Source organism: Bombus affinis, chromosome 4 (genome assembly GCF_024516045.1).
Source record: "Bombus affinis isolate iyBomAffi1 chromosome 4, iyBomAffi1.2, whole genome shotgun sequence".
Classification (NCBI taxonomy): Eukaryota; Metazoa; Arthropoda; class Insecta; order Hymenoptera; family Apidae; genus Bombus; species Bombus affinis.
The window spans coordinates 2091747-2107285 of record NC_066347.1 but is presented as its reverse complement, the minus strand read 5'-3'; the positions used below and the strand labels follow the sequence as shown (position 1 = coordinate 2107285).

Below are 15539 nucleotides of genomic sequence, written 5' to 3'. Positions count from 1 at the left end.
TCTACCGCAGTTAGACCGAGTCCGCTCGCGCATTCGCATTAATTTCCAATCCGCGGTGTGTGCTCTTTCGCCGGCCTCTCCTCTCCGTTTCGTCGTCGGTCCATCACGGTCTCCTCGAGAAGCGGGATCTCGGGTCTTTGCCGACTTTCGACCATCATTGCCGTGCGACCGTTATCCGTTATCCGCATCCTAACGGGGCGAATTAACGAAAACGGTACCGTCGACGGAAAGAGATGCCCGTGGATTCGAGCACCGTGGAAACGTCCCGCACGAGAGGAGAAGGAAACGCGTGACACGCGCGTCTCTAGCAATCTAATTGCTTGCCGAGACTTTTTCATCGCCCGTCTCCTTCGTTGTTTTTGAATACAAAAATTGAAAGAATTTACTTCGTCGCACGCAAAATTTTCGTCCCATGAGAGGAAGAGTGGAAAAGGGATAGGGAACGACAGATTAGCCGTGTCGCAGGATACTTGTATATCGTGTAAGGACACTCTCTGCGGAGATCGAGAAAGAGAGAATATCGAACCGACAGCGAAAGTGCACGTCTTCCGTACGTGCACGGGATACATGCACTTGTGCCAGATATCCAGGCGCGAGCTTGCTTTCCGCGGGCAATGCTGAAAAACTGGAGAAAAGGATCGTGTGCTTTGCCAAGTTGCTCTTGTAGCTTTTGTCGTTTAACCTATTGACGTAAACGTTTCATTTAACGACAGTGGCACTGTGTGCGTGTCAGACACGGTCGATAAAGAGATAGACAGCTAGGCGACTCGTCTTTCTGTTCCTGTCGACAGTAGTCGATTTCGTGTTCTCCGTTTAAAGATACCGGTCGGTGAAAACAGTTAATAAGAAACTTGAAAGGTGAACGCGTTCACGGCCTTATAGGATTCACAGGTTTACCTTAGTGTCAGGAAGCGGCTATTTCGTAGCCATTGCCAAACGTAATTCGCGGTGGTAATAGACAGGTTTCTTCTTTTCGATCTGTTGCTAGAGTATATTTGTCGTGCTTGAATTTAAGGATATTTTTTATAGCGCTCTACAAATTATGATCAAATAGTTCTAGCAGTAGTATACATAGATTAAGCTATCATCATTAATTAATTATTTTATTATTATTATTTGTTATTAGTATCTATATAAATGACACTATTTTTTCATGTACGATTGAGATATTTTTGTTAAGATAAATTAAAAAATCTATGTTGTTTAAGATATTGAAAATTTATGAAATTAAGATTTAAAAAAACGAAATATTTACATTTTTATTCGAATGTCGTTTGAAAACGTTACATTCTCAGATCAATCGATAACACATTGTACCCTTTACTACAAAAAAAGTAATGTAAGTTGATTTTGATGATAGATTAATTATTCGTTATGATTTGATTAATTAATGTCAGGCTTCAAAATTAGTTCAATTAGAGCATGTTTATTACTTTCGAACTCGTGTTAAAGAAAATCTAATTTTATATTTAAGAGAAACCATTTATTCCTAATTTTTCACATCCTGCTCTATCTCTTACCTTTAACGAGTTAGTACAAACATTATAATAATAAATCTTTAATTCAACGTTGCATATAATTTTTCAAATCTCGAATAAGATTAGAATTTATCCATTCTTCATATTGATTCAAACTTTCGATATAAAATTAAAAAGTATCTCAGTATAGTGCTGTAGGAAAAAATCCGTCGATATCAACAACTTTGAAAGAATAAACTTCAAACAGAACAAAACTTCGATCGTTTTTCACTTTGTAATATCTTCCATTACAAGCCCGCGTTTTGTTTACCTAGGCGTCCTCGTCTACTTCATCTACTTCGTCAAATCGGCGATGGCAGCTACCTGCTATTGAAGGGGACATAACGAACCGTAGTAGCGCAGTCAGCTGCGAATCTCCGCGCGCGACGCACGTGAGACATTATTTTCTCCGGTTTTCAGCGTGCGACTTTTATTTTTGGCCCGTTTGTCGCGTTTGCGTAACCGGGAAGACAAGTTTTTTCGTATCGAAACTGACGAAGAGACGCGTCTTCACTCGTGCACGTTTATTTTTTTCTTTTTTCTTCTTTATTGAAATTTGCTTTTTCCCCATTGCATTCGCGAACGTAAAAATACAAAGGCAAAGGAAACGAGCGTCGAAAAGGATCCGGCAGTGTGTTGATGTGCAGTGATCAGGAAATTGGTGCGCACCGGAGTCTCGTCGGAAGTAAAGTCCTTTGATTCGACGGCAGCTGAGGGAAGATCGAGACACGGTTCACCCTCGATCCGTATAGTAGCAAATTTGATTTTTTACGTCGTTGATACGTGGGGTTGAATTACCTTCTTCGTGGTTCAGTCATCGTGACGACACCGAAGATCTTCGACAGCCGTGATGATGGAAACATGAGGATTCTGGAATATCGTGCACTCGATCGACGCAGTTCCAAGCCTGTCGACTATAAATGACGTAAGTTCTGAGTGAATTTTTTTACAATGATTTTTTCGATTTTTGTATCTTCAATATACCGAATTTCACGATCATTCGTGATTATTTATAGATAAATATGTTTATTTTGTATTTGTATTGTTCGTTTCTTATATTCACTATTCGATTCAATTGTGACGAGATGATTAGAAGTGTTACTGATGTCTGAAGAGGCACTTTAGAGAGAGGACATTTTATGCATTAGTCTGTGAAGCGTATAAATTTGCCTGTGAAATTTGAATATTAATCTACTCTACGTGCTTTCATTATAGTTAGACCGTCGATGTTTATGCAAATTAATAATTTTATAAGCATGTTTGAAGAAGTAGATCTAAGCAGAGATTTGCTTCATCTACATATTAAATATTGTAAGGTATATTATACCTTTTATATAATGCCTTTTTTTTGTAATTTTACATATTATGCTTGTTTTGTACATAATTAATACGCCATTTGACTAGTATCAATCTTTCTTCAACTTGTATGCAATAATAGCCAAAAGATGATGGAAAGTTTCCTAATATAGCAATAGTACATTCTATCAAGGCAAAAATATGGCACGTAATGGGTAACGTTATAGTCGGGAATGATTTGCAAACGAGATTCAATTCGATCAATTTCTAACATTAGGCTCGTAAACCTCTAGTTTATAGCGGAGAATATATATCAAATTGCAGCATAATGTTCGTGCACGTACGCTTAGAACGCGATAAGATGAACCAAAGTGAAGCGTCAGTAACAAAAATGGTAAAATTACCAGTCTCCGCATAAATATAAAACCTTTAACGTTCAGCTATTATTCACGGTTTCACTTTTAATTCGAACAAATTATGAAATGAAAAAGTTTTGTCGGTTTTACGTACCAATAGAAATAAAACAAGCGTTTTTAATATTTTCATCTTTTTTTCTATGTAATTAAGTATTGTCCCCTTAATTTTATGACTCTTTCCTTGTTTATTTCTTATCTGATTAACACTTTGTTCAGAGAATTGTCTGTTCTTATGAAGTCATCAATAACCAGTTTGACATGTTCCTCGTGTATAAATATTCGGCTATTTAATTGTGCTTGATTTTCAAGCGAAATTATGCTATGCTTTTTCATTTATAACTTCATTACCATATACATACTTGACGTATTAACGGACTTCGTACTTCGATATTTGGCATAAAATAAACAAGAAGCCATCACTTTTTAGATATTTTAATTTAATTTTCTTTTGATCGTTGCATCAACTTGTAAGGGTCATTAACAATCATATTAGTTACACTAACGTTATATATGTTACGGATGAAATTAGATAATTTAATATGTTTCAAGAATTTAAAATCGTTCGTACACGATTTTATATTTTAGTTTCCTCTTATGGAAATAATATACGTAGCGCAGTTGTTATATAGATTTAGTTTTTACGTAAGTTCGTAATTTATTTAAAAAGGCAACGATATCTATAAATGATAGATAAACCGGCAAAACTTTCGCAGCTACCTCGTCTTGTGGATAAATTACTTTCTCGCTTTATTGTTATTTCGTTCAGCCAGTTCACATTTCCTCTACCTTGGTTATTTTCTTTCAATTAACGATCCTCGATTTACCTTTTTCGCCGCGCTGTAAACAACCATAACAAAGCAATTATTCGCGTGAAACGCGTCCAATCGATTAGTTGGCTAAGGATCATGCTGCATCGAGGAAACGACTTCCGATTCGCTGGAGGAATAATTAGAGAAGGTAAAAAGCAATGATAACCCGGTATTACGTAAATCTGTTCATTTACATAAACATTGAACGACCGCGCACTTATGAATTTTATTGGAATGCCGAGCGAGTAACAAGTGAATCACGTCTGTCCCGATTGCGATCCTAATTGCTAAAAACTGACATCGCTGTCGGTGAAACTGACACATGACGCTAATCATAATCCTAAGTTGTAACACGAACATTCGTCATTTGCATACTCGTGCCTATGATTCTTAAAATGATTCTAATAAGAGATTTGGAAAGATTGTTACCTATTTGTAATTTGTTTCGTGTTACGACAGCGTGGAATCATTTTTGAAAATGCGGTCAAAGATTAAATGAAATTTAATCATAAAATGAAATTTATATATAATATTATAGATAAAATAGAATATACGTATAAGTATATACTTGATATAGTTTCATTCTAGATAATATACAATTATTTAAGAATGGTATTTTTTACAAGGTCAAACAAAAATTTTACAAAAGAGCTCGTCCGTGCCAAAACACAGTTCATCGTACTTTCGTTCATCACTGTATAAGCAAATAGTATTGCACTACGGATTTTTATACATTTATAGGAAATTTAGAATCGCAAAATCGCATAAAATGCGCGTAACGTGTAACGTATACAAAACTATATAAAATATCGGAGGTACGACGTATATTACTTGGCGTGAATGAACTAAATTTTTACTTAGCTTCCATAACTTTTACTTAGCTTTTCTAATTAATATTTCGTATTTATAAAAATACGAGTTTGCAGAAACATCCGTAATCCAGTTATTATACATATGATACAGCTATTACTATTATAACTGCGATCACTACGACTGAAATTTAACGCAATCGATTGAGGGTAGATGTCAAAATTTTGGTAACGCCAATTTTGTGCTACTTTTCCTGCAGTGGACTTCCACTTCTTTGCCCCAGTTTCTTTCCATTTCTACTCCTTAATTGTAGGCTGCATGTTCGACCGATTAAACATTCTAGAAACACGCTCGTTGTTTTCGGTATCAATGAGAGCGTGTTTACCAAACTATCGTGCCAATGGAATATACTAGCTTGATTTTTCGTTTCGAAAATGCGAGTTATGCACGCGTCGAGCCCGTATCTCGAACACAAAGCCGATTAAATTAAGATTTCTTCCTTCGTATTACTGTTCCTTTTCGTTAAATAAACGCGGTTTCGTAAGAGGGGAAGTATATTATAGGAAGCGAAATGCGTGACGTTGTTCGAACATACGAGGAATTGAGCATCGGTTTCCGAAACTATAAAAGAAGCTAATTAATTAGACGATGTGTACATAGATTGGATTTTCATGCGCTTAATAAAACTAGAATTTACATTCGCTTCGAAGTAATACAAGCAATTTTGGCGTGTATCGGTTTGCATAAAATTCAGAGTATGTTGAAATACCATGTAAGAATCAAATTAGATTTAATTGATTAGCGATTCCAACCATAATATGTTTAATTAAAGTTAATAGTAGTACTTGTTAGTTTCTTCTATTTTGAAATAGCTTCATTGAAAGTTCCCTCTCGTATTAATTTATTCTACTAATTCTAACGATTTAATCGAATTTTGAAGTGTGAAGTTCAGATTCTATTTCAATGAATAATTTAACACCTGATGTAGAGTCACTTTTAACTATTCTATTTACTTTAATTTCTACTTTCTATCGTATATAATCGCAATATATTAATATATTACGACCCGAAATGTGTTTCCTTTAGCGGAAAGCTCGTATTTTCATTTACATTTGAAATTTAATTTCTGTTATTTAACGGGAAAATCGAACTTACGTTCTCCGGAAAAATGAAATAATTAGATTATGTGGAATGTGAAATTTAATTTTTGTCATTTAACATTTTTAAAATAGAAATTTTAAAAGATCGACACTTTGACTTAAAACACATAAAATTCTAATTAAATTCAAATCAAATTAGATTTAACCAAATTGAATTAAAAATTTGGACTGGAAACGCGTATTGGAATAAAATTTAGATGCTGTGTTTAACTGTTCTATCGTTAAAGGCACCGTGGAAAGGAAATAATAGATTAAATAACCAAGTGCAATGACGTTGCCCTTGTCCAACAATGGAAACATTTCCACGTGTCACTGCCGTACATCCTCTTTTCCAAACACGATGCGGGTACCTGCTTTTACATAAATGATTCTTACTCGCTAGAAAATCGTAATCAACACGGTCATCGCGTACAACCAACGTAACTTAAAGCTCGATTCTAGGAACACGATTCATTTTTGCTGAAACGCAAAATTCTATATACTCGTATCTATAAAACGATGTTGCACTTTTTCGTTCTCATGATATTAAATTTCGCGATTCTCACTTACGAAAAACGATTCAAATGCTCTGCTTGAATAGCAGACTGTGCTTTATCCAAAATTAACTGATTATATTTGAAATCCGATTATATACATATATATATTTTTTTAGTTTTTGATTAAAAATTTATAAATTTAATTCGAATTAAAAATTAAATTTTAAGTCTAATATTTTATGCTTTCATCTGCAGCTGTTACATAAACAGAAAAAGTATATGCACGAAAGGGTTAGATTAGAAAAAGAATTCACTTTTTTAAGACGACCAACGATCTAGCATTATCATTGTGAGAAAGTTTCGAAATTCGTGACCTACGTATATAGGTCTTTATATATACAGGGTGGTTGGTAACTGGCGGTACAAGCGGAAAGGAGGTGGTTCTACGCGAAAAAAGAAGTCGAAAATATAGAATAAAAATTTTTCGTTTGAGGCTTTGTTTTCGAGAAAATCGACTTTGAAATATAATTGAAAGAAAAGATTATTGTAGCCTTTCATACTTTAAAACAATCGAATACGTTAGAAAGTGTTCATAGAAATTTAATTAGAAGAGCAGAAGTATGTGTTCGCCAGAATGGGCAACATCTTCAGCAATTTTTATAATAATAAACTTTATGATTACTTCATATTATTTCATTATGCATTCCTAATTTTTCGTTACGGCAAAAGCAAATTTAAACTGCGATAATATCCATCGAGACAACGATCTACAGTGAGATCCGTTATAACGAGACGTGATAAAGTGCACGCGTACCGAACGAAAATTCAAAGTCGATTTTCTCGAAAACAAAGCCTCAAACGAAAAATTTTTATTCTATATTTTCGACTTCTTTTTTCGCGTAGAATCACCCCCTTTCCGCTTGTACCGCTAGTTACCAACCACCCTGTATATAATATAGATATAATATGTATATGTATTGCATCTATATAATAATATATAATAATATATAATTCATGTAGCAAAGAATAAAATAAAATAAAAAAATATATATTTTTTCTTCAAAAACACTGAACGAGTTTCAATTATATTCTGATTGACAATGAACTCTACTAATAGTGCTACATGAATCACAAACAGATGGTTTTTTAAACGAACCTCTTGAAAGAAAACAGCATAATGGGTGCAAGATTGTTCAGAAATTAATAACTGATTTTTTTTTTTTGTTATTATATGTCCAGTGATTTTTTAGGGGCCATAATAAACCTTCGATCGATTTAGGATCTTTAAATTCTCTAAAGACGGGTTAAAATAAATAGAAGTAGAGCATTGCAGCTAATAGGAAGAATTTACAAGAACATGAAAGCTGTTGCATTGACTTCTGAATTATCGAATTTCCATTTTTTCATTACCATTTGACATTCAACCAGAGACTATTTAAAATCTTTGTTTCAAAAGATTCATTTACTATCTTCATAATGGTGATTTTAACACGAGTTTGATAAAATAACGAGGCTGACAATATCTTTTTTATTCCTGAGATGTAACGTTTCTTGTTGCAATCATTACACGGAAAAACGATTTAAGACTATTACGACGACGACACAAGTCACTTCGATCGAAAGTGAAAACTGTTAACATCGAGTTAGAAAAACGATGAAGCATACATACGTTCGGATTTCTAAATCGTCTTTTTATCCCGACGACATTTCTCCACGGAAACTACGCTTTGTCCGAAGAGCAAAAATCTGAAAATTCTCACGTCAATCTTTTCTTCAATGTACAATTCCATAATATTTCACAGATGGCGATCGAATAATTTATATACCGTAGAGTTTTATTTGTTTTATTATCAAATTTAATAATTTGCAACCTTTGATTTGTAAAAGTTTGCCAATAACATTGGCCCAATATACAAGACGATCCAGTTAATGAATTAACGACACCACCTACGAAACCAAAGGCAACTACTTCTCTCATTTTTACCCGCTAAATTTCTTTCAAGACTATACGACGAAACGAGGCGAAAGAAAGTGGTAAAAATTCTATCACCGTAAGAAAGTGACAAAACCAACGTCAAATATACCGCAACAATGCGATGAAAACTTCATCCAACACGTAGCATAGAAACAAAAATCTTTTACTGTCTATTTATAACTAACTATACCGACACATCAGTCAAATCGACCAACGAAATACCAAGAGTTCTGACAGAAAAGATTTTCTGTCTTAACAGTAGCACGTTTGTGTGTTCTTGCCTTAATTGCCGCTAAATGTCGACTTCGTGCATGAACGGTCGGTCCATTGACAGGCCGGCCACTTTCATTTCTCTATTCTCCGACACAATCCTCTCGCCCTGTTACACTTTCCTTCGTCGCGCGGTGAAACAGCGAGCACGGACAGATCGAAACTCTCGTTTTCAATATCTCCGGCTGCCTCGTATGCACGCACCGTAACGGGCAAATCGTGGCCTGCGATTGTATAACGCGAACACGAGCTCCGATCGCTTATATGGCTCACGTGCTTTTGCATCTGTTCGTCGGACACAGTCGCGTTTAATTAAACGATCGTATTTGGAAAAGGGTGATTTCTGCGGTTCCGAGCTGAGAACGCGTCGTAGGAGTTTCAGTCTGACGACCAATCTGCCATTCGGAGGAGTCCACAGATAGACGTCCATTCGAGACATAATTATCGGCAATCGTTCTCGAGAGTATTTCTCGCGAGTGGTCACTGCGTTGAGAGCGACTACCCTACAAAATGAATTCAATTTTATGAATCTTCAATAGATATATCGTTTATACAGTTCTGGTTATTTCCGCGTAAATAAATAATTTGTCCTCTATCGAAATAAAAGCGACGACTTGAACAGTCACTCACAAAGCAACGTGGTAATTTTACTCGCAAGCGGACACTTGTCTTAATAGCGACGAGTAGAGAAAATAATTGTCAACGGTGTAGGTGGGTGACGAATGTTGCAGGATCTTCTATGGGATAAGAATCGGCGAGAAAGGACGTTGTATTCTTTTGCATGGACAATTGAAAGCGAACAAGGTATCCTAGTCTCTTTTCTGAAAATTGCGTTGGTATATTGTAGTTTAGTTTACAAATGGAATTACAACTGCGGACAAAAGCAAGTTTATAAAATGAGACGTAAATTTACTAAATGTTTATATTTAACAGGAACAACGAATAAGCAGAATAAACGAGTGTTATCAGTATGGTAAAAAGTTTCAGTACAAAAGTTATTAAAATTCATAGTCTATCGATTTTAAATTTTCTTTTATCCGCCGCTGTATTTTAGTTCCGTTTGGAAATAGGTATTTCATGTTTAAGGAATAGAATGAAAGTAGAAGTACGAATTAATATCTCGTGTTTCGTGTTCTTTTTTGGGAACGATGGATTAGAGAAGTCGCCAGAAATCAGCGAAACGAAAAAGGAATTGAGATTTCGTGTTTGCGTAGAATGGATTAAGATAATTTTGTTAAACTTAAATTAGGAAACTTGGACCTCGATTTCTATCGAATCTGAAATTTTTCTCTGAGTCATCTGAAACGAATAAACAACTCTTAGTTCGTCTATTTGATTTTACTTGTTCTTTAATAAAAGAAAATAAAAGGAACATTCACATAATGGATAGAAAGTGGGAAGAACGATAGATAAACGACGATTTTAGTTTGACTTGTTTTATAGTCATAAAGATGTAATGCGATTAATTAGAATGCGGAAAGCGAACGATGCATCGAGTAAATATTCACTAATTGAAATTGATTATTATTAATTCACTGGTATATACCTTCGCTTTACTTCAGACTAGAAATTAGCATGGTTATGTTCTTCTTGTTGTTGAAGTAGAAAATATGAAGAAAACAATTTCTATCCTTGTTTCTAGTCAAACAATTGTCCTACAATCTAGTTGCTTCATCTTTCGAACTTAGTTGTTCCACGTTTGATATACGAAAATGTGAAAAGTTATTGCAAATAAGTACATGCTTCTGAATGTATAAAATACTTTCTTACGTTGTAGTAGTGTAGTCAAATAGTGTAGTCACGTAGTGTTGTAGTCAAATGTAGTCAAATGTAGTCAAATATATTTAGCATAAATAGAATAATAAATATAAATATCGTCGAGAGACGCTCGTACAAATGTATTTGCAAAGCTAGAATATGATCGCGGTTGATGTGCCGCTACAACATCAATCAATTTTATCTACGTCAGTCTCCCTAGAAAAATAAAAGATATTATTGGCTTTTTCGAGCTTAGCAAATTCATCCTAAGAGAGATTAAAATTAAACTGATTTTAAATACATTATGTATCATCAATCTCGAAATTGTTCGACCACCGTGTTAGAAAGGGAAAGAAATACAGTACGAACGGATGAAAGAATTCTAATTAAAGCACCTCTACGTCTGATCTCCGAAGAACATGTACAAGAACTTGTATTCGTACTAATGGTGATAGGTTTAGCTAGCCATTAAGACAAATTAGTATAATCAACGATCCTGAAAGGTGTATCTGATGCGAGAATAACTAAAGAAAACTCGAACAACGAGTAACATCGATCACGCGGTTCGTTCGAATCATTTCTTCGTTTCAGTTTGATAAAAAAACATCTTATCTAACGTAACAGTTTGACTCCAAGCGAAAAAGGAATAGAAGTTTCGCGTAAGAACTGAATTACCTAATTCTACGTTTACGCGAAAGAACAAAGATTCGGCGACTGACTAATAATAATTGTGTATTACGTAGTTACACAGAATATACCGAAGGCTGACTTCCGCTTCTTTGGTCGAACGACCGATTTAATTTCCTCGCGGCTTTCACGTGTGGGCAAAACTGTTACTAATTGCGCGGAAATATTCACTGTCGGTTTCCTTCCGTCTGCTGTTCGATCGGTTTCCTTGATCCCGACCCACGACCATGGAATTTTATTTAATAAATATTCCAACTATCGCCACAGTCGTTTTTTCGTTCGTGCCAAAGTCCTGTCTCGATCGCAGGGCACTTTCACGCATGGAGAAAACCAACCTTTCGATAAGTATTCACGATGAATAGTTTCATGCGAGAAGTAGGCCGTGCTCGATCGTTTTCTCGTGATTTGAAGCATTGCCGAATTTTTCATTCGCTCTGTAATTTCATTTCAATTCGCTTTTTAAATATTATATCGATCGAAGTTCTCGAGAGCATATCGAATGATTGAGTTATGCTTGCAGAGGGGAATTTTTATTGAAATATTTTGTCTATTCGTGATTTATGACATTCCCAAATTTTTTATTCCATGTAGAATTTCTTCGGATTTAATCTTTATATATCACGTCGATCCAGGTTCTCGAGAAGAGCTTGAAATACGAAAAGAAGTATGAGGTATCGTTGGAAAGCAGAATTTTGATTAAAATACTTTGCCTATTCTCGATTTGAATTGTTCATTCATTCCGAAGTCTGATCCCGTTTTGAACGGATGTACTTTTCTTCGTTGAGAAAGTGGTTTTCATTATTATCTACGTTGGTTCAAATTCTTTGATCGATCGATGTTCGGGTTCTCGTTTGAATTATAGTTGGAGAGCAAGATTATGATTCAATGATTACGAAGTTTTTCGTTTTGGAAAGTCTTTTTTAGATTCCACTCTTGTTGATTATGGCATGGAATTGTAAGAATCGAAATATCGTTGTTCGTATATGCGTTAAAAAATTGTCAAGTTCTTTGTTTACTCTGTTTTTATTCTTATGTAACTTTATTCTCGCTAAACTGTTTCCTTCGTATTGGTCTTAGAAAATTTCTATTTGTATTTCAGTTCAATTTAAATCCGCTTTTCTCTTTGGCGAAAAGCCATTTCAAACGTCTCGTGAGTCGTAATTTTCAAAGAAAGTATTTTCATTGTGATGATATTGAATGGCTGTTCCTCCAGGTGGAAAGTAAAACCGTGGAATTATGTTTGCTTTGAGCAGACAGTTCATTTATATAACAGGTCGCATGTCTATTAACTTACACTTATTATTAAATGGAATCATCTTTTCGTGACTTGAAACACCAGTAAACCTATTCTTATTTCTGATGTTTCCTACGAAAGAAACATTCCTGTTTCGAATTTGTAGTACATTTACGTAATCGCCGCGTCCTTATTAAGTTATACTTATTGTTCTATTCGACCATATTCGCGTGCTTCGAAGCATTACTAGAATTTGTAATCTTCGTTTTCAATCTAAACGTTGTTTTCATTTGAAAGTATTAAATCGATTAGAACTTTCAAAGCAACCATCTTTTTTATCGAATAAATGAACCATACAGAAGCTAAGTCGATCAGTTCTATCAGATAAACTGTTCAGTTTCTAAAGAATTAATCATAACGCTCTGCTAGCAAGATTTAGAAATTTGCAAGGAATAAATTTCAGCAGTTTTACTTTTCAATCGCTTAAATACGAATCGCTGTCGTAAATAATTAAAACCATTCTCCGTTATGATGATTTCGAGATTTTCGAAGAACAGTGAAATAATTATCTTATTTTGCTAGATTTCCAGAATGAGACTTTCAAGATATGAAATATGTAATACAAATTTTACGGTACAAGGCGTCGATGGACAGGCTTCAATAATATATGACAATAATAGAGCATAATTTTTGTCCTCCAACTCTGCACTGAAGTAGGTACATAAAGTAACAGATGTTTGCTTTAGGAGAAGTAATTGAGAAAGTGGATACATATTTTAAATAGGAAGTACCATCTTTCAACGATGTTATTACTTTTCGCTGACAAATACATAAAGCAAATGTTATATTGTGCATTGTTATGTGTCAACATATATTCAGAGGACGAAAGAAAGCCAGTGTACAAATCGGGGATGAATAGTGTTCCTCGAAGCGTAGCAGAATTATGTAATCTTGGCTTCTACAACCTCAGAGTAGATGATTCAAGCTCTGCCAAGCGAACACTATGGTATCTTGACCGCCTACGGACGCATTCCAGGCGTACCAGGATATTCAGGACATCCAGAACGTGAAAGTCACTTTGAAACAACCTGAACACCAACGTCATTAACCATCAAGACACCAGGTCGGTGAGATTTATTCCAGAGTCTTCTCAGGTTCAACAATTTTGGATACCTACTTTTGGCGTCGTGAGACTCTCAGATGTATCATTTTTCCAAATATAATAAAACATTTGGAAATACAACGTTCTAAAGAATTTTAATTTCTACGACTTGACGCTCAATAAGCCGGAAAATATTTTACAGTCCACGCACGCTGCTGTGACAAACTTCAGTCACTGAACTCATTACGCTGCACAATGCATGGACACCGCAATGGCCTGAATTTGAAGGTATCGAGAGATTTGAATGCCCCTGTAAGCCAACAATTAAAACCCTAGAATTATAGATTACCCTTGTAGTGGTCTTTGAAAGCCAATAACCAAGATTTTAGGATTGCAGACTTTGCTACAGAGCATTTAGTGAAACACACTACGAAAGATCCAGAGATCGAAAGATTCTATAGAAGCACGAGAGGCATTTCGAGATGCAAAGTTCGAGAGACCATAGGACGTCGTAAAGCATTTAGTGCAAAATCCTACACAACAGGATATCTAGAAATATGAGAATCATATAGAAGTAGGAGCTACCATAGCGCATTTCGATGTTTGAGATCTGACTATGAGGACCCGAGGATCGTAGGACATCACATAGAACCACGAATAAATTTCAAAACCATCCGAAGTCCTTGATCTTGAGAACGAACAGGCCATCACACACAGATTATCCAAAATTCCAACGTCTATCCTGCAAAACCCTAAGTCTATGAGATCAACCATGAATCACCTCGCGTTCTTTTTCAAACGCAAAACCTTAAACACTGGATTCGAATGAAATCTGCTGGATCAAATCGAAGCTATCAAATAAACCATTTTGACAAATATCGTTTCATTTTTACCGGAAAAGAGAAGCGTGCAACCGCGGCGATGTTTTACGAGCCTACGCTATTCATTTATATAACTATGGGCAACTGGTTTATTAAGTTAGTCCGCGTCGTTATGCTCGTTCGTCAGATTGCGATCGCTCCATCTCGTTCGACGGCGGCCGTCCGCAAAAAAGAGAAACTACGAAAGCCGCGGAAGCGAGTTATTACACTTGGTAAACGAACTTCGCGAACGGGTCACGGTTACAGTATTACAGTCGTCCATTCTCCAAACAGACGGCTTTACAACGTGAAACTGGCCAGCTCGTTGCGATTGCAGCCAATCTAGACAAGTCGAACGGAACGGTCCGCGAATAGCTGAGCTTCCGCGGAGAAAATATCCAGGTAAAATGGACTCTAGAACAGAGTGGACCGGCTGATGATTCAGCAAGAGAACGAGATCTATGCTGGAAAATGATGGAAATTGAAAATTATTTACACTCGCTTCACGGTGCACCGTGTTTTGCCCGCTTCGAATCAGCTGTGCAACGACCGACGATTGCAAAAGTGAATCGGCGATTCTTTACTAGTCGAAAGTCCTTTCCCGCGAGCTATAATTGCGACGACTCTCGCCATGTTTAATCGACAGTACGCGGAGAGAGGAGAGCCATACGGTAACTTGAAAGTATTTGAAATGTCACGGGCGACGACCTGGCATTAAAGTTCCGAGCGATTTTCGTATCATCTTGCTTCGTGGAGCCGGAAAATTTCGTGTCTCTTAATTTCACTTGTTTCGCGTATCATTGTATACGTTTGCACGTATATGGTTTGTTGTTTCGCGTGTGTAGCAATCGTTGGTAAGCCCCTGACCAAATCCTTGGCAATGTTTCACTGAGTTAAGGTTGACATCATTTTCGTTCAGTTCTATCTTTCGATTCAGGAAATGGAAATTTTTGGAGTAGTTATGAGATTAGTTAAAATATTCCGTGATGTCAGGTATCTATTGTGAGGCCAAGAAGCGTGGGTGTTATTAAATGTGGTTTAAGGTCATTGAATTTTAAATGTATTTGAGCAAACTTTGGTGGTGTATGTTTCCTATGATTACTTGCGAATAAAATCATCTTATTTGCATTGTTTCACGCATGAAATTTACAATTCCTTAAATTAAATAG

General features: G+C 35.8%; 1 protein-coding gene across 6 annotated transcripts in view; it reads left to right on the top strand.

Annotated features, from left to right (window-relative positions):
* Window positions 1–15539, top strand: part of LOC126915278 (A disintegrin and metalloproteinase with thrombospondin motifs 16) — an 83701-nt gene continuing 68162 nt past the window's right edge. For 2 of the 6 annotated variants that reach the window (XM_050719814.1, XM_050719818.1), the window contains exons 1-2: window positions 1–481; window positions 2116–2442. The gene's annotated coding sequence lies outside the window, so the exon portion shown is untranslated. Of the gene's footprint in view, window positions 482–503; window positions 859–945; window positions 963–2115; window positions 2443–9449; window positions 9454–15539 lie in introns of those variants that run through there. The other 4 variants (XM_050719815.1, XM_050719817.1, XM_050719816.1 and 1 more) reach the window with 4 other exon arrangements.